General features: G+C 33.0%; 2 pseudogenes; one reads left to right on the top strand and one right to left on the bottom strand.

The window, feature by feature from the left end:
* The window catches only part of LOC18049986, a 22,976-nt pseudogene extending 12,009 nt beyond the window's left edge, over positions 1-10,967 (top strand).
* A 416-nt stretch (positions 10,968-11,383) lies between these two features.
* On the bottom strand, positions 11,384-14,189 carry LOC18049985 (annotated as a pseudogene).
* Positions 14,190-26,041: the final 11,852 nt, after the last annotated feature.

Below are 26,041 nucleotides of genomic sequence, written 5' to 3'. Positions count from 1 at the left end.
ATCTTTTAGTGGAGTAGATTTGGAATTAAATAATTGGACTAGTTTAATTACAGGCCTAATTATTGTAGCCACTATTGTATGTTCCCAAATGATCCCCGGGTTAGCTCATTTAATTGATTGCACCACTACTGGACTAATAAGTAAGATAACTAGCTATTTGGGTCAAAAGCCTAAATATATCATTTAGTGAGATGCTCCATTTAATTAGCTTTTGTGTAAGGGGCCTTATGTTATTTTACAAGGTGGGTCCCCTATTGAAAAAACAAATAACGTGGGTTTTATTTTTTATTATTTGGAGCCTAGGGTTTTCACTAAAGGGTGATATAAAAGGCTTATTTTCTCTAAAGAAAAAAAGAAGCCACTTTTACAGATCAGAGAAAAAGATTTTTCTCTCTATTGTTGAGAGAAAAATTTTCTCGTGCTAGTTGCTTTGGTAGTGATAAAGGCGCCCACACGTCAAGTGCAGATCGAACCTGAGTCATATCCTGGAAGATCATTGGTGACAGTTCGTGATCTAACAAGCGTGGTGGTGACGGATCGTGATCTAACAGGAGTGGTGGTGGCGGATCGTGATCTAGGAGCCTAAATCACTTCAACGGAAAAATCCAAATCGAATTTTCAAGGTACGATTTCTAGATTACAAATTCCTATATATTATATGAGAGCGGTCCTTAAAAGGTTCTATAAAAATTTAAAAACCTGATTTTTCCCCAACATGAGCCTACTATATAACAAAGTTCAGATACTTGGATTAGCCAATTATATCACCAGTACCAGGTCAAAATCCCCCATAGGAGCAGTAACAATGTTATTGAGATAAAACCACTGACTTTATTTTTTTCTTTTTTTTAAGTTTTATTAAAGGGGAAGGAGCATAGCCCAAACATTATTTTTAACTCCTATCTTTTTTAGGAGTTCAACTCGAATGACTGATTCAACAAACAAACGGAAAGTCATTCAACTGCACTTTTTAAGGTAAATTATAAATAATGTCATCCTAATGTTAAAATAGGTAATTAAACTTTAGAAGTCAAGAATATTGCTGGTCTTGAGTCACTGCTTTGGTGAAAAACAATTTTCTTTTTAAACAATTTTGTTTCAACAATTTCAACTGTTTGATATAATTAAACGAATGTCATAATTGGATATTTGTTCGTGATGAAACTTAGACTCTTGCAAGTACATCGTTTCATGATAGCTAAAAAGTTTTTAGAAAAAAAATTAAAAAGTTTGACCGAAGTTGTCCACTCTAATTCCCCATAAAAAGAAAAGGCTATAGCGACTTTCCTATCTGTATCTAGGGTTTTAGACCATTTGACAAAATACACAGGAGCTACAATGCATTAATAATCATAATAATAATTACAGCATGTTGCATGCAGTGATCTGAAATCCGACCTGATGGATTCTTTCCTTTTATAATCATTTACAAATTCTCAGTTTTCTTTGGCTTTTGTTTCTACTTTTAGCTTTAAAAATTTTCCCATATCTTTTTTCTTCATTGAAGCAATCTGAATCATATCTTTCACTTCAGTTTTCATCAGTACTTTTGACTTAAAAGCACCTAAAATTTTCAATCATGTATTGGTTTCTTTCTCAATTTGCATTAACATTTTCATGCTATTAAAGTGATGGACATGTTTGAAGAAATTTAAAATGCTATTAGGACTTGCTCTTTCTGGATGCAGGGTAAAACCTATAGGGTGCACGTGAATCTACAAGAGAAAAAGAGGAGTAGACGGAAGGGTGGAAACATTTAAAGCAAGATTGATAGCCAAAGGGTTTACTCAGAAAGAGGAAATCGATTATGAGGAAACCTTTTCTCCGGTTGCTGTGCTTAAATCCATCAGGATTCTACTCTCCATTGCTACAGTGCTAGATTATGAAATTTGGCAAATAGATGTCAAGACTGCCTTTCTTAACAGGCATTTTGAAAAAGACATCTACTTGTAGCAACCAGATGAATTTATACAAAAAGGCCAAGAACACATGATATGTAAGTTGCAGAGATCCATTTATGGATTGAAGCAAGCATCCCGATCATGGAACATCAGATTTGATCAAGCGATTAAATCATTTGGATTCATTCAAAACATTGATGAACCATGTGTGTAGAAGAAAATTCAAGGAAAATATGTACCCTTTTTAGTTCTTTATGTAGACGATATTCTCCTAGTTGGAAACGATATAGGAGTATTGACTACAACAAAGAGTTGGTCAGCAAAACAATTTGATATGAAAGACCTGGGAGAGCAAGTTATATTCTTGGTATCAAGTTACTACGAGACTGGAAGAATAAAAATTTAGCCTTCTCTCAAGCGGTCTATATCGATAAGATATTGGTTAGATTTAGCATGGAAAATTCCAAGACTGATTTATTACCATCCAGACATGAAATTACATTCTCTAAGGATCAATCACCTAAAACATTTGAAGAGATAAAGAGAATGAGACGAGTTCCCTATGCAGAAGTTGTGGGAAGTCTCATGTATGCCATGCTTTGCACTAGGCCAAACATCTGTTTTGCGGTAAGGATGATTAGCAGATATCAATCTAATCCTGGACTTAAACACTGGATTGCGGTCAAGCTTATAATGAAGTATCTGAAAAAAAAAATTATATGCTTGTGTATTCTAGTGCTGAACCTATTTACAAAGTGAGCCCCTATAACACAAGAACAAGTAATGTTGCCTTTGGTTTTATTATTTTTTAATTAAAATCAAATTTGATTTAATAGAATTAAAAAATAGAAAAATATAGAGTCTAGGGTTTCCACCAGATAGAGATATAAAATGGCTTATTTTTTCCAAAAAAAATAGAGCCACAATATACAAATCAGAGAAAAAGAATTTTTCTCTAAAAAATTGAGAGGAAAATTTTTCTCTTGCTAGTTGCTTTAGTGGTGATGAAGGCGCTCATACATCAAGTGCGCATCAAACTTGAGTTATAGCCTGGAAGATTATTTGGTAGCGGGTCATGATCTAACAAGAGTGGTGGTGGCAGATCGTGATCTGAGAGCCTAGATTAACTTAGCGAAAAAGTCAAATCAGATTGTCAAGGTATGATTTTCTACATTACAAATTCATACATAGCAGGACCCTTACTTCTACAATTAAAAAAAAAATCTATATATTGGTTAATCAAACTTTTTATAAAGTTAAAATTGTAAGTTACGTCTTTCTTTCTTTTTTTTTTTTTTTTTTGGTCTAAACTTAATAATTTTGGCATTGGCTTAACACTTTAAGCTTATAATTCAGTGAAACAATAATTACACAGTATTAGAGACACTGTTTAATGGTGTTCAATTTTTTACTCAATCAATTTCTATCAGTTAAGACTTTCCGCTAGTTTTGCTCCTTATTACAAAATTTTATTAGATACAGTATCAAAACAAATAAAGTTTCACATTCAAATTCTCACAGTTTTAATTATTGTGTCAATTTCAATTATTTTTCGAACCCATTACCTTATTAATCTCTTTAAATCTACATGACTTCTAATACCGATTTCGCTTGATGTGAATTGGCATTCAACACTATCATGGTCTATAATAACTTAAATTTTGTATCCAGTGGTTAAATTGATTAATGCTGTATCACTACAGTTCAACTCCTACACACGTTTCATGCATGTACCATACATCTCAAATTAAGATGACTCCCTATACGTTCATCAAAAGTCTTATAACACTGAAACATATTTATCAATGAATGCTCTTATCAAGGTACAAAATTTCAACAACAATCGTATAAGATTTGCAGGAAGCAGCATGATGATATTCACAAGGCTGTCGTCTCTCTCTCTCTCTCTCTATGAATAAGCTATACACCCCACTAATAAAACATACAATTAATTCAACGTATATACAAACTTGAAAATCGGTACTCACTCACCATTGACAAGACCAAAATCCAAAACATTAAATCTTTCTCGGACAAATACGTCGAAAACATAAAACCCTAATTTTTTCAAAGATGTTTTTTATCGACTAATAATCCAAATGGTGGTACTGTAGTTTGATTCTATTCGAGGGTATTTTTTATCGAGTCAATTTCATTTGTGACAAAGAAAAAATAATTAAAAAAAAGAACAAAAATTGCAGTTTAATATTTTCAATGTGGCATCCAAAATTTGACAAGTTTTTCAAGATCCTTAAGTTTGCTTCTTCCTTTTTTTTTTTGCATATATTGTTTAATATTTTCCCAATTGCTTTGGGATGCTTTTTAGTTTTGCAGTCTGTAGATGCTTGAAAACATACGAAATGGTCGTTTATTAGCAGTAATTTGTTGTCATACACTTCTAACAGAAATATTCATTCTCTCATAATGGCTTTTGGAAGAAAATTTTGGTTGTTTGACTTTAAGATTTAAGGAGAAATAAGTGTTAAGATTTGAAATCCCTAGATCTAAAATCTCTTCACTGGTAACAGCTGTGATCTTCTAAACAATTTAGAAAATTATGCTTTGGTAATTTGTTTGGATGCTATCTAGTTCACATGAGTTTGAGATATTAATGAAGGCAGTGAAGTACTCATTCATATATATCGAAATTAGACTTCAATGATGGTATAGCCTGGTTAATTACTAATTAGTATCTTGATTTAAAACCCACATCCGTAACTTTCCTTGGAAGATCTAAAAACCTTTTTTCTTGCGGTCTGAAATTGTAAGATAAAGTCATCTATAATTGAAATTGGACTCCAATTAGCTAGCTTCCTTAAGGGTGACTTAGGTGTCGAAAAGCACCCCAAGTATCTTGATTTAAACCATGTCCGATAGTTTTCTTTAGAAAAATGTAATTACAACTTGTTTCCTTGCACTATATTGATATTGGCCATTTTAGGATTTAAGGGAGGCCTTATACTTCGTAAGAAGTGATTATGTATACACATAGAGTCATTCTCTCATACAAGCGTCCCTTTTTTTTTTTTTTATGCGGACACGCTGTTAAATCTTTTAGTTTAATAAAGTGTCCGTATTAAAAAAAAAATGAGGGCACGTGCACCTGAAAGTGATTTTATAGACACACACACACACACATATATATGTATAGAGAGCGAGAAAAGTCTAGTAACCTAATTTAATTTATGATAACATTTTTAACAACTCGCTCTCATTGTGTATGATTAAATAGATTCTACATGAGAGTGTCCATCAAAACTTGCCTTTAATACTAACATTGGGATCATTTTTCTTTTACGTCCACAAGAGCACTCATTAAAATTTGTTTTTCACAGGTCTTTATTTTCCTCCTTGGTATATTTTTAAGAATTTACTCTTTTAACTCTGTTCTAATATTCTATTGTTTAAGAAATCTCAATTTTAGGTTTTTTTTTCCTTTCATTCTTTTCAAGGTCTCTCTGTGTCATAGCTTAAAGAATCCAAAAAATTCCAATGAAAGCTTTTCTTCTTCTCTTTCTTTTATAGCCCCATGATACATTAGTTGCATCATTTCACATTCTAAAAAAAAAAAAGCACTTACTGTCTGTTTCTAGTTCCGGCTTTGGAAGCCTCACTACAATTTGTATGCATTTCTTTAGTGAAAGCAAGCAGGCCAGCTTAGTCCACTTTTTGTTTTCCTTTGATATTATAACTCATTAAATGGAGTTCTCTTCTTTCCTATTTTCATGTTAAGTCAATAACAAGCAGAAAAAGTAAAGAAACTGGGACAAGATCTTCTTGTTTCATTGGTGCATGAAGAGCAAATGGATTTTGTCATAATATTGCCTTTTCTATCCATACCCGTATTTGATTGGCTTTTGAGTCCCACTAGTTATTGTCCCTTTTGTTTACTATTTAGATTCTTAATAACCAAATCATTGATGGAGATGCTTGGAAAATGATCGTCTAAAATCCTAATTACGGTAGTGTTACAATATTTTTAATTACGGAAAATAATGATAATGTCATCATCTTGATAACATTTAATGTTAATGAAATGACCCCCCCCGAACTCCAGGGTGAGTCTATCTAACCTCATCCAAACTAAATTGATAATAATCTAATTAGTAAGGATTTTGCCGAAAATTTGGCAGAATCTCTTTTATAAATATCACACTCCCAATAAGAAAATATGTAAAACAAACACTTTCAAAATAATTCATTATACAACAAACTCCAATGTTCAACATCATCAACCAAAACGTTGAGTTTTACTCAAGATAACTCCAGAGTCTCAAAAGATAATATTATAACTAATGTTAATATCTCAGTTTATTCTTAATCACAAAAAAATAATATAACAAAATTATACAATCCCAAAAGAACGAGATAATCAGAATGTCCTAACAAAAATCATCTATATCTTCTAACACCATCACATGCCAAGACTCAAAATATATTTACAGTCGTTGGGTCGGTTTAGTGTACCAGCAACCTCCTGGTGGGGGGAAAAATATAATAAAAATGGGGTAAATATAAAACTCAGTGAGATCAGTGAGTGGATAATAATTTTTGAAAATTAATTCTTACTTTAAAAGAAATAATCATATCATTTCCAAACACAATTTCATCAAACCATATGCGAGAAACCAATAATAAATCATTTAACATTTAAATCAAATTACTAACCATGAAAAGCATATATAATATCGTACCAAATAACCATAGAAATCATGTCACAATATCATATAGAATACACAAATCTGAAAATCATCACCAAACAATTACCCAATGAATAATCTCGTCGTATCCGGACCTCAACGGACAGACAATGACGTACCATCTGGGTACCGTCGCGCCCCAGAACTACACGGATATATAGGGAAATATCATCTCATATCTCATCATATCTGTGCATGCATAATCTAGTACCTAAAGGACAAAAGTGCTTAAGCACACGGCTCAAAGCCTCTGTGTGTACTTAGATGGGCCCCAAAGATCTGTAACTCATCTGTATCATATGTATCATTGGTATCTCAATACTTGTCTATATCTCATATCTGTATCTCTATCATCATCCTACTACATGCATATGCCCCGAAAAGGTAGAAGCGCCCAAACACACGACCCAAAGCCTCTATGTGTGTTCAGATGGGCCCCAAAGACCTCTCATCTCATTTGTATCACTGTATCTGGAGGGACGGATACTGTCCAATGCTTTAAAAAAACAATCTCTATACTCATATTCATGTACATTCTAATCATACATTTCTTTTCATTGTCAAATCTAAATTCACTTTTCTCATCTTTAAAGTACTATCATATTTTATTCAAAGTCGATACGGAAATCAATTAACCAAACATTTTAATATAATATCAGTACGTATATAAAATACATTGCTACAATTCACCACTGGTTGGGGATTGAAGAGGGAGTCGTAGGGAACAAAACTGAGGTGGTGGCGTGGTCAAATTCCGGTAGAATCAACTGTGGTGGTGATGGGTTTTGGTTGTGGTTTCCCAAACATGAAACGGTGGCCATCCTATCAGTTTTCAGCGGCAATGATGGCTGGAGTATGACCAGCGTCTCACGGGCTTCCGATTGATACCTTGGTTGCTCGGATTGGTGGCCGGAATCGCGAGATATGGCTGGGTCACGTTCGCGGGTCAGGTCGAGTTTTTGGGTTGGTTTTGATAGCTTCTTTCTCACTCTCTCACACGTGTATATGTTTCCCCTGTTTCCAGCTTATTCTTTTACTTGTATTTTAACTTTTAACGGCCTCATCATTTCTTTTTTTTTTTTCCACATATGTTACAGTTAATAATTAATTAACATTCAATATCGCTAGCATGGTATCGCACCTTATATGTACTACTAAAAGTACAATTATTTTTTTCCTTTTAGTTTATAGAATTAATAGTTAGATATTTATTAGAATGGCATGGATAGCCTATTAATTATATAAGGATTAGCCATTTATATAACTAGTAACAGTTCAAAATCCCCCATAGGAGCAGTAATAATGTTATTGAGATAAAACCACATCATGAATTCATTTTATTTATTTTTTCAAGTTTTATTAAAGGGGAAGGAGCATAGTCCAAACATTATTTTAACTCCTATCTTTTTTTGGAGTTCAACTCGAATGACTGATTAAACAAACAAACGGAAAGTCATTCAACTGCACTTTTTAAGGTAAATTATAAATAATGTCATCCCAATGTTAAAATAGGTAATGAAACTTTAGAGGTCAAGAATATTGCTGGTCTTTAGTCACTGCTTTGGTGAAAAACAATTTTCTTTTTAAACAATTTTGTTTCAACAATTTCAACTTTTTGATAATTAAACGAATGTCATAAATGGATATTTGCTCGTGATGAAAGTTAGACTCTTGCAAGTACATAATTTCATGGTAGCTAAAAATTTTTAGAAAAAAAATTAAAAAATTTATCCGAAGTTGTCCACTCCAATTCCCCGGAAAAAGAAAAGGCTGTGGCGACTTTCCTATCTGTATCTAGGGTTTTAGATCATTTGACAAAATACACAGCAGTTGCAATACATTAATAATCATATTAATAATTACAGCATGCTGCATGCAGTGATCTGAAATCTGGCCTGATGGATTCTTTCCTTTTATAATCATTTACAAATTCTCAATTTTCTTTGGCTTTTGTTTCTACTTTTAGCTTTAAAAATTTTCCCATATCTTTTTCTTCATTGAAGCAATCAGAATCATATCTTTCACTTCAGTTTTTTCAGTACTTTTGACTCTAAAAGCACCGAAAATTTTCAATCCTGTATTGGCTTCTTTCTCAGTTTGCATTAACATTTTCATGCTATTAAAATGATGGACTTGTTTGAAGAAATTTAAAATACTATTAGGTCTTGCTATTTCTGCATGCATGGTGAATAGAAACCTAAAACGTGAAAGAGATTTTTACTCTTCCATGTGATGGGGATATAAAGTGCTAGCTTCTTCACTTCAAAGTTCAAATTATAAGGATTGGGCACATATAATTTCATTTATGATTAGGGTTCATGATACTAGGAACTATAGGGAGTGGCTGTCATATGAGGCTGTTGACATAAGTAACTTGATATTATTAGATTTGTAACTTAATATGTTAGATTAAAGAAACCTTACACATTAAACTTAAAATTGAAATATTAGGCGTAGAACTTGAAATGTTAACTTGATAGGTATATCAAGAAGCACCTATTAGTTTAGTAGTTCTCATCTCAATATTCAATTGGCTTGTGGGGTTAAAATTCTCTCAAATTTGCGAGTAAATAAATGCCACTTTGGTCTTGGAATTAATGAACTAACTAGATGTAGAGAGTAGCTAGGTTTAGTAAACTTATTCCAATGTCCTCATTGAGAATAAAGAATTAAAAATTAAATTAAATATTTTTATTACGTCTTATTTAGTATGTCTTTCTTTCTCTGTCTTTTTTTGTTTATGCATGTAGCTGAAGGCTGAAGGATCATGAAAATTAATGAGATAGCATAAATGATATTTAATAAAAAAACAAAATTGTTTGTTAAACTTCAGCTTCCTCTTTTCTTAATCTTTTTTTTAAAAAAAGAAATATTACAACAATTATGCTAAATAATTAGAAATTTATGTGTTATGCACGTAGCAGCATAAGGTCAACAATTGATAGGTACAAGAAGGTATGTTCAAATAATTCAAATTCCGGCACTGTTACTGAGATCAATGCTCAGGTGAGTAATTCATTAATTTAAGCTATAAATTCAGGCTTCGCTAGGAATATATTTTATTATGAAAAGGTGAAAAAAAAAACTAATTATCATTTGTTAGCGCGTAGCTAGCATTGAAATATAAAGTTCCCAATAAAAATTTAATTTCTCCCATCACATGTGATCCCCCAGAAACAGTACTATCAGCAGGAGTCAGCAAAGCTGAGGCAGCAAATTCAAATGTTGCAGAATTCTAACAGGTATTTGCAATTATTTCATGAACAATCATTTTCATATTAAGCGTAGTTAATTAATTAAGCCAAAATATACAATTTCAATTGAATTTTCAATTGGTTACCTCACTCTTGACTCTTCATAGAATTTGATGGGTGATTCTCTGAGTTCTTTAACTGTAAAAGAGCTTAATTGCATATGCACACATGAAATCGACAAAAAAAAAAAAAAATTTGAATTTGAGCAATACACCATTGTTTTGTAATAATACATTGCATAAACTTTATAGATATACGTTCAGTATATGTAATTTATGTCATTTTGAAAATAATTTGTTGCTTTGTCTGTTTCATGTTTTATTCAACAGCATGAAATGCTGCTAGCTGAAATTGAGTTCTTGCAGAAAAGGGTAATAATTAAAATTTATTAAATCCTGTTTAGCCTTTTTCTTCCATGCTTTTATGAAACTCTTTAACATTTTCATTTTCATAGGAGATTGAGCTGGAAAATGAAAGCGTGTGTCTCCGATCAAAGGTATATATGCAAATCAGTCCTTTGTATGTATAATGCATTTGTTCTCACCCTCTTCCAAAATTTCAGAACGTTATTTCTAAAACTCAGATAGCAGAAATGGAGAGGTTTCAGCAAGCAAACTTGGTGACTGGGCAAGAGCTGAATGCAATCCATGCATGAGCTTCTCGGAATTTCTTCGGCCCTGCTATCATCGAGGGTGGTGGCACTGCTTACTCTCACCCGGACAAGAGATACTCCATCTCGGGTAAGTAATTCTCCCATCACATTTCATTTCTACGTGCATGTGCTGCCCGTGCATCAATGTTTTCAATGTTTTCTCTCGTTTGCAGGTAAGCTAGATACTGGAGATCAAGTTGTGGCATCTCAATAAGAGATCTACGATCAAACTATCATTATCTACTGAATGTGTGTGCTACTTGATACTATTTTTGAAACCAGCAATATATGAAACTGGATGAGTTTATGTGTAACCTAATTACTTACGCTGAATTATCACTGGCTTCCTCTCTTTAGGATACCAGTTACTATGCAGAAACTTAATACGTTTTATAACTGATGCTGTATGATGTTGGAGGATTTGCTCTATCTATAAGGTATAAATAAAGATTATGTCATATATGTATAAATGAATATTGTACCTGATAAGCTTGGTGTGAATCAAACAAGGGTCATACGTTTGGTGGTTTATTGAGAGTCTCTTGGATATTAGTCTGTTTGAATTTTTGGGAAAGTCATGGTTGTTAGAAGGGCATATCTTGGGTTGTATCTGTTACAAATGTGGTATAGCGTTCGTTAAGAGCTCAATGAGGAGAAAAAGAGTCAGATCTCTTTGGATCCACCGTGTAAGAAAAGATTCTAGACGGCTCCATAAAAGAAACTTCATTTGATGCCAATACAGTTTTTCCATATAATACTATCTTAAGACCGCACTCGAGACTGGACAGTGAACATTTACATAATACATGATATAACCTTCTTGACTGTAGCAAAACACCGAGAATAAATGTGGTATGAAGTTCAAATATTATCTGAAAAGGAAGAGGAGACAGAAAAAATATACTTTAGGCGATTTTCACGCCAATGGCACAGAGAGCCTGCAGGTGACTAGGTCAAAGAATGGGACACGGTGGTTGTGGAACTCGGTTACGGTTCTCCTCAGTCTCCCTCTGAGCTCTTTCTAAGTTTCTCTCTAAGCTTAAAAATTTCTTCATTTGAGCTAATTGTGCAGCCCCTTCTGCCTTTAATCGAGCAAGATGCTCCTCAGCCAATTGCTGTTCGAGCCTAGTTGTTGTCTCTTTGAGCTTAGACTCAACCTATCAAAAAGCATCAATATCAGCCAGAAAACATGCCACTAAGCCCTGGAGTAGCAGCATAATACAAAAAAGGATTGGGTAGTGGTAATATAAAACTCCAACTTAAGAGAAGAAAATTCTTAAGTGTTAATTTAGTTTAATCCAATGGCAAAGGGAGTTGCTAAGTTCACGCTTTATAGGCATTTTTTAATTTCACAGTTTTAGAAATGATTACCAGATCTGAGAAATGAACATATATGCATGTCATATTTTGATGTCAAAATAAGGAGCATAAAAAATACCATCTCAGGAGCTCGTTTGAGTTGATCTTCAATGATTTTTGCATCTGCTCCTTCAGCTCTGAAATTTCTCGTTTTGAATATCCCTTGAGAGAATCAACCTCAACTTGTTGATCACATAGTTTAGCAGCCCCTTCCTGAGTAGAAAAAAAGAGAAAAAGAAAGACATATTCAGAAAGAAGCAGCACAGAAATCTATCACGATAGTAATGAAGTTACCTTCAACCCAGCAAAGATTTCGTCTGTATATGGCTGCCCACCATTCTGCACGATCACAGAGTTAACCACAGAAAGAAGCTTCCCAACTTGCTCAGTTCTTGTGGCCGCATCCTTAGTTTTGTTAGCCCCTTCCGTAAGCATTGATAAACCAATCAAACACTTCTAGTCTCTAAAAGTTTGAAGATATTCAGCTGACAAAATTTGTTTTTATTGTGATCATTGGTAGTTAATATCATGCATCCCCAAAAACTGTTTAAGGGCAAGCAATAATCAAATTTTAATAATTAATTCCATTCTCCTTATGGTTTGACCACTTACAATAACCTTTTACGTCCATCAAAGTTAAAGATCTTAAAAGGTGATCAGCATTCCATATAACAAAAATAATAATAATAATAATCTGCATATATTCCAGTGAAAAGCTTTGACCCAATCAAAATTGGAAACTACAAAGCAGTAGGCAAATTCTTACATTATATGTAGAACAAAGCATGAAAGACTGTACTATTATCATAAACAAACTCAAGTGAGCAAACCTCCAAACTGCCAAAAGATATTATCACATTTTCTGTGGCATCTACATAATTGACCTAATTTTGCGGCATTATAATTAAAAAATTTTGATTCCTTCAACCTACAAAAATTAGTACAATAAGTAAAACAAAGTTCCCTTTAACTGTAAAATAACTGGATTTTGTTAATTGCAAAGCTACAACTTGAAGGGGTCTTTATTTTCATTTTTGTTATTTTTCTTCCTACTCCTTATAGGTTAAATCCAGTATGCAGTAAAATAGAGGAACTTGATATAAATCTTTCTCAACTTAAAAAGTTTTAGGAACTAAATTCATCAAGTAAATTCTGAAAATAAGAGATTTCCATGTTGAAAATGAAAAAAGATCGCACATTGAAATTTTAGACACCAATTCTGAGGCTTAGACTTGATATTTTATTCAAACAACGCCTAATAAAATGGAGCTGTATAGCAAGTCATGTCCTCCTTGGCACACTTTTAAAATCTTAAAAGTAGGATAATTTTAAGCATATAAATCAAAGAGGTGCATATTTTAAGAAACAAACAAACGAACCCCCATTAATAGAATAAGAACCAAGACTAAATAGTAGATGAAATAAAAAAATACAAATAAGAAAAGCATAAATGTTTAGCAAATGAATGAATGACATCTCATTCAAAGACATTAAAATATAAATCAAATTAAGTAATGCCAGCAGAGAAAATTACCAACCAATCACCTCTCCAGCCAATCCCGCTTGGCAAAAGAAAACCATTCAGGAAATGAATCACTATTGAAAATGGAACTTTAAGATGGCTGGACTACTAGAAACCTATCTAGTATTTTCAGCATGCATATATTTATATTAAACCTCCAATAGTCCAACCGTGAAGGAGTCTAAAACTTCACAAAAGAACCAACCAAAGACAACTTGATCAAAATGACTAATGAAATTATCAAACACTATTGCCGTTCAGAAACAAACCTTTAAAGGCTTTGGACACTCACGACCCAAATAATCTTCTAACGTTTCGTCATTATCTTCAAGTTCATCCCCTCCAGTGAAAACAACAATCATATAGTAAAAAAAAATTTTCCCCAACAAGGACTGCATGGATCCCATCCTTGGCCATACCCAGACAGTTGACAATTTCCTTGCCGACAAACTCAGAGCCAGCCAAAGAATCAAAAAGTCCTGCTAATAACATCAATCTACTTACCACCACAACATCAACAAGCAAGGAATGGAATATCTAGGCACCACCATTAGTAAATTACCAGGGGTATCAATGACATTAACAACTTGGCCATCTTTGAGCTTGGTTCTCTGCATTTCACAAGTTTTAGTAACCCCGACGAGCCAGGCCTCGAGTTCTCGACTTGAAGGCTCTTCTTCCGAGAATACTATTGGCCGTCGCACTTTTGCCATTGCCAGTACGGCCAACTAAAACCAAAGTGCGCTCTACATTAGATGCAGAAGTAGGCTTCGAATCGACATCAATCACTCTTCCTCCCATCACAAAAGAAATTTCAATTTACCTGCAATGCATTTACAATATCAAACCACTTCACATTGAATTCAGTTTTTACCATTAAACAATAAGAAACAAAATTTAGTTACCATACCCTTACAATTGCACTCCATTAAAACCTATATTTGTTATTACTTTAAATATTATCCAACCGAACATGGATAAATTCATAAAAAAATATTAAAAATAAAAATCATTCAGACCCCGACAGTATAGTTAAATGCATGAAAGTATCATTTTTTTAAATAGTTATGACAAAATATTTAAAAACAATAAACAAAATAATGTGGCTATTGAGATTTGAACCAAGACTTTAAAACTATCAAATAACACTATTGTCATTGAACTATAGTTCTTTTGTTACATGAAAAATGTGTTCAAATTTTTTATCTAATTCTTTTAGAACAGACTTAGGGAACATTTGAAAGATAAAATGTGTCCGCCCATGATTATGCATTACATCCCATAAAATTTACAAAACGAGATAAAGAAAATAGAGTCTATAATCGAAAAAAAACTAAAATTGAGATTGAGAGGAAAAGGCGCACTACAAGAAAATTGTAAATAGATGACAGACAACTTATGACAGATTATGAATATATCACAAAATTATAATAGATTTGTGACATAATTTTCAATCTATCATAAATTAATGATGGTCTTGTGATAGAAATATTTTCTATCATAAATTTATGATAGCTTTATGATAGGATTATCATTTATCACGAACTTATGATAGAATCGTGATAGAAATTTAATCTATCAAGAAATTGTGATAGAAAAATTACTTTGACCATATTTGACCCAAATTTTATATATTATTTTATTTAAAAAAACAACAGGCGCGTTTTAAAAATTAAAAAGAAAGAAAATGCTAGCAAAATTGTACCGTTTTGGTGCTTTAAAATTTCTTTCTTCCTTTTTTTTCCCCTAAGTGTTAAACATTCACACACTTAGAAAATAAAACACGACTTCTCTCGTCACTCTCTCATTTTTTTCGTTCTTTTGTTTTCTTTCATTCTCGAGAAACCTTAACGAAATTTTCTCGGGAACCAAACAATTTACAAATCCTTCGACAAACAGTTTAAAAATCCTTCGATTCTGAAGGAAAATGCAGCACAAGAGTTTGAAGCAGCATCAGCAATAGCAACAAGCACTGGTGCAGCCAGCGCTTCTTTAACAACAGTCTCTCTACCATCCCGGCTTCTTAGCCACTACTCAGGTCCAATTTCTTGTTCGCATGCTGTTTCTCGTCGCTTATGTGAATCCATTATGCTGTGATTTCGATTGTATTTTCATCATTTCAAGCTTTGATTTGTTCGCGCTATTTAGGGTTAGCTTGTGTGATTTCGATGTTCTTGTTTGTTTTGGTTTTTAATTTTCAAGCTTTGCTAGAGTTAGGTTTTGATGATTCTTGTTTGGTAAAAATTGTTTAAATTTCTAGGTGTAAAGGGTGCACACAGATTGTCTAAACTTCATGTTTTCTTTGCATTTATAATATCTTGCTGTAAAATTGAAGGATGCAAAGGGTGCTGAGAATTTACACTCTGTTCAAAACAGAGACCGTTGTGTGCAATGGTTAATGAGTTCATTCTCTTTCTTCTTTCTTTATTGACTTTTTATATTCTACGGTTAATCTTCTCACAGCTTCTTTTGTTGAATGAGCAAGCACCCAGCACCCAATACCAAACACCAAACCAAACGGAACCTTAAAAAAAGAAAAAAACTGAATTCTTTCTTTTTCACTTTTTGTTGTTGGTTTAGTCGGTTTCAGAACCCCATTAAACTCCACAATAATCTCACCAGTTTTGAACCTAACTTACTGTACATGTGCAAATTCTTTTGCATCATGTTTATCCTGTAAGTCTTTTCACATGGGTTTCTTTCTTTCATTTCTTTTTTCTTTTTCTTGCTTATTGTTTTTACGAGTACATTTGGTTGGTGGGAAAGTGAGGGAAATGAGTAATGGCCTAATGAGCATTTTCAGTTTATGAAAATTTGAGTTTTCTTAGCAGCCAGACGCAGTTCTATAGTATTTATGAAATTTTTGATGTTTTGGAAGAGAAAACTTCTCTGAGACTTATCAAATAGCTCGATATAAGGTCGATTTCTGGATCATTTTTTGTTTTTGGTTTGGTATCAGTTAGACTTCTTTCAGGTAACATTTTTATTTTTATTATTTAACTCTCTATTTCTCTCTTCCTTTCATTTCTATTATGCATGTTTATTTATTTATGAATGAGTGTTTATATGCATATATGTTGGAAATTGGAAACTTAAGATCCGGGGCCTGATATGTACTTGGAACTCTTTTGCGTATTCAAGTTGCTTCCTTTCTGTAGAGTTATGGGAAATAAATTATCTCTTTCTTTTTAGAATATTTGGTAATTGGCATTATCTTTTAAAGCTGAGCCTTGTAACAAATAGAAGTTTAATAAGCACTAGCCTCTGTATGACTCCATTTTTTATTTTGTTTTTAAAAAATGATCATGTTTTTGTAAACAACATCAAATTTTTTTTAAATAATATAAAATATCTATAAGTTCATTTTATTCATATTGTATTGCAAGTCATTAACTCATTTTGTGCTTCTGAGCTGATGAAGCAGTTGATGAGTCATTAAAATCATAATTCGTGACTATATGTAGCCTATTGACCTTGAGTGAATGTGTCAAGACGACTTCTTTTAATCTGCATTCTCTAATAGAAATTTCTTGGGATGGACAGAATGTGTTATACAAACATAAATTATGTAACGTAATTATATTGTTCCTGATAATTTATCGACACACTGACTGATACAAATAAAAATTTCTTGACAAATTTGGAAAAATAAGGTAAAATGAATGAATTAATGATAATGATATAATGTTCTCTGCTAGAATTTGCTTATTTGGTATGCTGAGTTAGGATTTCACATATTGTGCAAGGTAAAAATGCAGCCGACAAATAGCCATGTGGACCTGAGTTTGCTTTAAAGAAGTTCTTCATTGTTAATTTAATTATTAGTTTACATATTAGTAGACTTGAAAATAAAGCAATTGATTTTTTTGAAGCCAAAGAAGTTTTCTGAAAAATATTTAGAGAGAAAACTACTTTGGTGTGTAAATATTTTCATTTTAAAAATTTTAATTGTTAATCGTTATAAGAGTGAAACATGTGTTCTTCCACATTCAATTCGTTAATATAATAATTTCATGTTGTCTGTATTAAGAAGCCAGATAATGCAGTTTAATGACTTTGTTGGAAGTGAATGATATGAATGGGATGCATGGGAAAGCATAGGTTGTATTGATAAATATAACAATGATTACCTTAAAAGAACATTTGTTTTATTCTACTGTCTCTTGAGGGTTTTGCGTATAAAAAGGGCATAAATGTTAAAATTCAATATAGTAGAAACTAAGGCATGCTTATGAGGCAACAATGTTAGGTGTGTATGTACATGCTTTCGTGCTTGTTTCGTATGTTTCTTTTATCTTTATCATTCAGTTGTATTCCATCTTTTATGACGTCTAGATTTTTATTCTTTTCCTAGTTTATGACTTTCGTTGGCTAGCTGAATGCATGAAGTACATTTTGTAACTAGGTCTTTCATTTTTGAAAATTTTCTATTGCAATTTGTTAAAATTAAAGTTGTAGTGTCAAATTATAGTAGTTGCTGTTAATGGTTGTAGTGTGCATGTTATGCATTCGATAACACTGGGTATTTTGATTGATTTTAAATAGATTGGTTTGCTGGGTTTGGTTTGGAATGTTGTCGGGTATATGGCTGGAATTACAGTGGTGTTGGAAGATGGTGGGTATGTGGCTGGGTGCGTGGCTATTGGAGTATTGCTGCGGGAAGAAGGTATTATTGCTGGAAGCCTTGCTGCTAGAATATTTCCATTAATCTTTGGAAGCTTTGTTGGGTAACTTGGCTTAGTGGTTGGAATTTGAATTTTTCTTGAAGTTTAATTGGAATTTAACTATTGTTTTATATTTTTGTTTGATCCTTTTTAATTTAGGATGTTTTATTATCTATTGGTGGTGATGATACGGATACTAGATGTATTTATTTTGAAATTAATTTGTTGGATTTAATGGATGATAATTAATATTAATTGTTTTTAGTTTTTTTGATGATATCCATTTTTATTAATTAATTTAATTTGTAAACCAGAATTCACAAATAAATTATAATCATAATATAATTTTATTTTTAAAAAATATAACTTTATGACGGGAAATACCCGTCATAAAATCTGTCATAAAACATTTCCCCAAAATTGAATAATGAATTTACAAATGACAATTTAATTTCCCACGAAAAATAAAAAAGGCGAAAAATTTAAATAAATTTAAATCTAAATTTAATTATTTTTATATTAAAATATTGCGTGACGGATATATGATTGTGAAATAACATCATGAATTCATGACGGAAAATATTCTATCATAAATTAATAACAGTGACATAGATGACAGATGAACTGTCTGTCATGCACCACCTTTTATGATAGTTATTTTCCGTCATCTATTGCTTATTTTCTTGTAGTGGCAAGGACAATTTGGAGAAAGCAAAGTATGAAAATTGTTGGAGATTTTATTTATTTAATCTTTGTTGCAGAGAATAAGTTTTTGTTATGGGAAAAGGAAGAGTTTCTATGCAAACTAAGGGAAGCTCAACACAGACCATCTCCAATGTTCTTTTTGTTCCAGAGTTAAAGACTAATCTGCTCAATATGGGTCAATTGCAAGAGAAGGGGTACCGGTTCCTCATTAAAGATGGTGTCTGTCGAATTCGAAATGAAAAATTGGGCTTAATTGCTCAAGTTAGCATGACAGGAAACCGGATGTTTCCACTTTATTTGCATAACACCACTTATTCATGTTTCTCAGTAAGACTGAAGGAGGCTGCTTAGCTTTGGCATTATCGTTATGGACATCTAAATTTTGGTGGTTTGAAGACTCTACAACAAAAGAACATGGTTGCTAGTCTTCCACAATTTGATCGTCCCCCAGATGTCTGTGGAGATTGCATTGTTGGCAAACAACATCGCGGTCCCTTTCCCAAAGGAAAATCATGGAGAGCAAAGAAGCAGTTGGAGCTAGTTCATTATGATATTTGCGGGCCAATAAAACCATCATCTAATTGAGGTAAATGTTATTTCATTACTTTCATTGATGATTGTAGTCGCAAAACATGGGTTTATTTTCTACAAGAAAAAATCAAATGCTCTCATGGCTTTTAAGAATTACAAAGTTCTTGTTGAAAAAGAAATTAGCAGCCAAATAAAATTACTTCGCACTGATCGTAGAGGAGAATACAACTCACATGGCATCACAAGACAACTTACAGCAACCTATACACCACAACAAAATGGTGTATGTGAAAGAAAGAATCGGACGATCCTAAATATGGTGAGAAGCATGTTGGCAACAAGTCGAGTTCCAAAAACTTTTTGGCCTAAAGCTGTTAACTGGATCATTCATATTTTGAACAGAAGCCCCACTTTTGTCGTTCAAATATGACCCCTGAAGAAGCTTGGAATGGAAACAAACCTGTAGTTGATCATTTCAGAATTTTTGGGAGTATTGTTTATGCCCATGTTTCGTATCTAAATAGAAGAAAACTGGATGACAAAGGAGAAAAATGCATTTTTCTTGGTGTTAGTGATCAGTCAAAAGCCTACAAATTATATAATCTTATCACCAAGAAGATTGTTGTCAGTCGTGATGTCATATTTGATGAAGAAAATTTCTGGTCATGGAATAATAACACTGTTGGGCAATAAATTTCTACTGATTTTGATGCAGAAAATGAAGCTGAGCAGCAGTACGATGTCATTGAGCATCAACAAAGAGCAACAACCAACACCAACAGTCCCTATAGTTCCTCCAAGTCCAGCCATTGTTGAGACCAATAAAGAAAGACCTCAACGAGCTAAAAGACGGCCAGTATGGATGTCGGATTATGAGGTAACTGGGGCTGACCATTCAGAGGATCCACTTGCACATTTTGCTCTTTTTTCATATTGTGATCTAGTAGTTTTTGAAGATGCTGTCAAAGAATCAAAGTGGCAGAAGGCCATGGATGCTGAAATTACAGCTATTGAGAAAAATAACACTTGGAAGTTGGTGGAGCTTCCTAAAAGGCAAAAGACCATTGGCGTGAAATAGGTATATAAGACAAAACTAAAAGAAAATAGGGAAGTTGACAAATACAAAGCGCGGTTGGTAGCCAAAGGCTATAAACGAGAGTATGGTGTTGATTACAAGGAAGTTTTTGCTCCTGTCGCAAGGCATGATACAATCAGACTAGTTATATCACTGGCAGCACAAAATTCATGGCCTATCTTTCACCTAGATGTAAAGTCAGCATTTTTACATGGTAATTTGGAGGAACAGAATTGTAATCCAGTTAGCACTCCAACAGAAATGGGGCTGAAACTTATTAAAAATCCAAGAGGAAAAAAGGTTGCCAGGACTCTTTACAAGAAGATTGTGGGTAGTTTGATGTATTTAACATCAACAAGACCAGATATAATGTATTCTATAAGCCTTATCAACAGATGCATGGAATGCCCAATGGAGACACATTTGTTGGCAGCCAAAAGAATTCTTTGATACTTACAAGGTACAACTAATTATGGTTTGCTCCACAAGAAAGGGAAAAAGACAGAGTTATTTGGCTATACAGACAGTGATTATGCAAGAGATCCAGATGATAGAAAAAGTACATCAGGGTATGATGGGTTCAGCAGCGATTTCATGGTCCTCAAAGAAGCAATCAACTGTAACTTTATCAACTACAGAAGCTGAGTTCGTAGCTCCAACAACATGTGCTTGTCAAGCAATTTCGTTACGGAATATACTTGAGGAGCTTCTTTTCAAGTAAGAAGGGTCCACTGCCATTTATTGTGATAGCAATTCAGCAATAATGCTCTCTAAGAATCATGTTCTACATGGAAGAAGCAAACACATTGATGTCAAATACCACTTCTTGCGAGACCTTACAAAAGATGGAATAGTAGATCTCATTTACTGCAAGAGTGAAGACCAAGTTGCTGACATATTCACAAAACCCCTCAAACTGGCAGCATTCCAAAAGCTTAGAAGTTTACTTGGTGTTTGTGCTTTGGAGAACTCAATTTGAGGGAGGGTTTATGTTATAGGGCTGTTACAGTTAAACTCGATGTTTACAACATCAATTTAAGGGAGGTATTGTTGGAGATTTTTATTTATTTAATCTTTGTTGCAGAGAATAAGTCTTGTATTGTCCTAGTCTTTAGGTGTTAGTTGTTAAATATGATTTGATTACATATTTTTAGCTTAGTAGTGCAGAGTCCTATTTTTCTGCTAATGTTTATTGATTGTGCTCTATATAAAGAGTAGAAGTTGTAAGCTTAAAGAGCAGTGTGTGAACAATAAAAGTCATTATTTTAGCATAGTTTAGCCTTTCATTTTTTTTATATCAAAACCAAATCGTGAGATGATGCAATGAATTGAGATTTTACTTACTTGCAAATAGAGGAGAGCTAAAAAGATTACGCTGCGTATGAAGAGATGAGAAAGGGGAAGAGACTTGACTTAAATTTTAGGATTTAAGGTATGCAAATTATAAATTGATAATGAATGTAATAAAAAGTTTAAATAGAAAGTTGAGAAGTAAAGAATGTAAGAGAGTTTAAATAGAAAGTTGAGAAGAAAAGAATGTAAAAGAGTTTGAGTAGAAAGTTGAGAAGTAAAGAATCTAAAAGAGTTTGAAGAAAAGAATTTAAAAGAGTTTAAATAGAAAGTTGAGAAGTAAAGAATGTAAGAGAGTTTAAATAGAAAATTAAGAAGTAAAGAATCTAAAAGAGTTTAAATAAGAAGTTGACAAGAAAAGAATTTAAAAGAGTTTAAATAGAAAGTTGAAAAGAAATGAATCTAAAAGTGGAATGAACATGCAATTTCTCTCTTTTGCCTTTCATTATTTTGTCACTTTTATTATTAAGGAGGTTGTTAATTTTTTTCTATTCGAACTAATATATATCACTTATTTCTTACTGATTTTATAATATCTAAAAACTCTCCCATCGCCAAAAAATTTAAAATAAAAAAAGGGTAAACGAGTTTGAAACGACCCGCCCTGAATCCCTAGGACGAGTCTATCTAATCTTGCCTAATCAAATTAATAATAATTCTTATATCTCAGAATTTTACCAAAATTTCGACAGAGTCTCCTATATAATTTTGAAATTCTCAAACCTACAATTTGTAAAATTAACACTTCCAAAATAATTCAATATTCAACCAATCTCCACAACCAACTTTCTCAATCAACATACCAAATATCACCAAAACATTATAATATTAAATGGAGTAAAGTATTCTTAGTCACAAATATGTAATAAATTATACAATCCAAACATCCCAGTAAAATATCTATGATTCCTAACACCATCACGTGGCTATGATTTTAAATCTAACTACTATTGCTGGGTCGACTGATGTACCTGCAAATCTCCTGTGGGGGGGGGGGGGGAGGGGGAATATAATGAAAACAGAGTGAGTACAAAACTCAGTGAGTTCAGTGAGTGGATAATAGTTTTTGAAAAATAAATTTAGTTAAAATGATGTAATCTTTCCCAAATCAATTTCATCAAAATATCATAAGAAATTACATTAACTTATTTAATTCAAATCATGCACTGAAATAACAAAATCACATAAATCTACATAAAATCAATGAAATCATAACACTTATAACATCAAACACTGAATACTGGATCTATCACCAAACAAGTACCAAGGGAATAATCTCATCATATCCAAACCTTGATGAACGGGCAATCAAGGAACCATCATGCCCCGGAGCTACAACAGATAGACGGGGAAAAATCACCTCATATCTCATTATATCTGTGCATGCAAAACTGGTCCCCAAAGGACAAAGCACCCAAGCACACGGCCCAAAGCCTTTGTGTGTACTCAGACGGGCCCTAAAGGCCTATATCACATCTGTATCATCATATCTCATCTTTATCAGCATATCTCATATGTATCTCAATATACATATCTCTATAATCATCATATTGCACGCATGCGCCCCCAAAAGGAAAAAGTGCCCAAACACATGGCCCAAAACCTCTATGTGTGTTCAGACGGGCCCCAAAGGCCTCTCATCTCATATCATATTATCACTGTATTCACCTCATATCATCTGTATCACTGTATTTGAAGGAGAAGGGTATTGTCCAATAATTTTCCAAACAACCTTTTATACACATGTATATAAACGCATAATCACATCTGAAAACTCATTTCCTTTTTATTTAACATATCTCAAGCCCACTCAATTCTATTATCATGCATTTATTCAAAAAACGATAATAAAACCATTAATCAAACTCTTTTTTAATAAAAATAAATAACAGTACGTAGATAAAAATTCATTTTCTAGGAAATCATCAAATCGGAGCATTAAATACTTATTTATCAAAACATGTTGTATTGTATCATAAAATCAGGATATACTATGACAATAGATTTTGTATATTCCACTCACAGTGACAATGTCCAGACTCGATATCAACAACGTTCGCGGGTTAATTCTCGTTCGCGGATCCTCCTAATTTAAGGAAACGACATAATCGTTTTCCATAAATGTGAAATACAACTAATCTTATGCAATAGAGCTCGAAACAACTATTCATTCATGATCAATTATTCCCGTATCCATAAAATTACCAAAATACCCCTACATGCCAAATTACCAAAATACCCCTTAGAATCCTTAATTACCAAACTATCTTCAATTCAAATCACAAAAATAACCGCAATGTCAGAAAATACGAAATTACCCTCAAAGTAAAATTACCAAAATGCCCTTAACAACATAAATTACCAAATTATCCTTGAAATCTCAAATTACCTCACTGCCCTAATATAAAATTACTAAATTATCCATAATTTTTTAAAATTACAAATTTACCCCAAAGTCTTGTGAAATAAGCGAATTGCCCCTCCCGGTCAATGATGACTGGACTTTAGTCAATGGCAATGGGGAGCTTAAGTTTGATAGTTCTAACCACGATGAGTCTACTGGTGGTGGCCGTGAGCTCCCATGCACGGTGACGGTGGTAGATTGTTCTCCCAAAGTCGTGAACTTTCCGGCAGTCGTTCGCAGGCAAAAAAGGAAGCTGGTGACGTGAGAAGTAGAACCCAACCAGTGGCGCGACCAAACTCTAGCGAAATTGAAGGTGATGGAGATAGGCTGAGTTGCGTTTTCTTTCGAGCTAAATCGTTGGCGTTCTTGCCGTTTTCCGGCGACAAGGATGGCAGGGGTTTAACCAGCATCTCACGAGCTTCAAATCGATACCTAGATTAGTCGGAACAGTGGGCGGAATCGTGAGTTCCATCCGGGTCACAAACACGGGTCGCGGGTCGGGTCCAACCCGGTCAACTTCTCTCTTTCTCTTTCTCTCTCCCCTCATTTCTCTATCCCCATCTCCAATTTATAGAATGCATCCTTTTTTGTTAAAGCTTAATACAGATTAAACTAATACTGGACCCGTGACGAAAATAAAATTCGACTACATGACCCCATAATCGCATTCGATTTGCCTCGATTTATGTCGTGACAAATTTAAATTTAGTCAAAACATGATCATTTATTAACCCTACCCAAATCCATTAATTCATCCATAATAATTTGTAACCAATCTGACGACTTTTAAAATTTATACTGAAAAGAGAAACTACATAATACACTTCATTAGGGAAAATTAAGGTGTATATGTTACAGAGTTATTTTCTTAATAACTTATCTTGGGGCTTTAATATATGTATTCATTATAAGAAAAATAATTTAAAATAACAAAAAGTAAAAGAAAATATTTTATAATTAAATTTTTATGTATATTGAAACATATATTTTTTATTTTTAGTACTTAAATTTTTATTTTAATTTGTATTTATATAATTCATTTAATTTATAATAAATACGAATAAAAATTTATATAAAAATAAGAATAATACTATAAAATTACATTATTAAAAAATTATTGATTATCATTAAAAGGAATACTAAAATAATTAGTATTTATTAATTTAAAGAGAGAAAAATTGACGACCTCCATTATTACTATTATTGTTGTTGTTGTTATAATTATGGATTCGCCTTTATTAAATTAGCGTATTCATACTTTATAGGGCTTTTTGGTCATTTTGTACATCGAGGCCCTTAGACTCCCCAAAAGTAATACGAAGGGAAATAAGGAATATCAATTGCCCTTTGCCCTGAGCACTGGAATATGAATCTTGTTAACTTATCGACACGTGTTACCTGCATAGGGAACGCTCACACGACGACGTTTCCCGAGTGTAAATCTCCCCTTTGGGAGTGCTCAGAGGCCCCTCTAGAGGAAAACACAACGGTTACGTGCATCTAAAATTTTCCAATAAACAATATTCCAATTTCATTCTCAACCCATATTGCTAATTAGGGTACAAAATAATCAAAACTCTTTTTAGATTTTTCGAATTCAATACAATCGGAACAAATTGAGTGCGATGAAATGAAGGAGCCATTGGAGAGAAACAAAGTAGTGATTTGTCATCTTTTAGCCCTTTTCCACGATCACTTCAATGGCTGTTACAATTGGTTTTGCTTTCGCCCTGGAAAATCTAAGTATTGTTATAATTTTTTTAACATTTTATAATTGATTATTTTTGGGTTTTTATTTTGAAATTTTATTTTAACTTGGATTTTAGTTTTTTTTACAATTACAAGCATAAGAGGTATTCACGAGCATATGCATAAGAAGAATTGAAGAAGCCTGCAGATGTGTTTGAGTTTGCTGAGTTGTTGA

This window comes from Citrus clementina, unplaced genomic scaffold (genome assembly GCF_000493195.1).
Source record: "Citrus clementina cultivar Clemenules unplaced genomic scaffold, Citrus_clementina_v1.0 scaffold_3, whole genome shotgun sequence".
Taxonomy (NCBI): domain Eukaryota; kingdom Viridiplantae; phylum Streptophyta; class Magnoliopsida; order Sapindales; family Rutaceae; genus Citrus; species Citrus x clementina.
The sequence above is the reverse complement of the archived record's forward strand: the minus strand, read 5'-3'. Positions and strand labels throughout refer to the sequence as shown.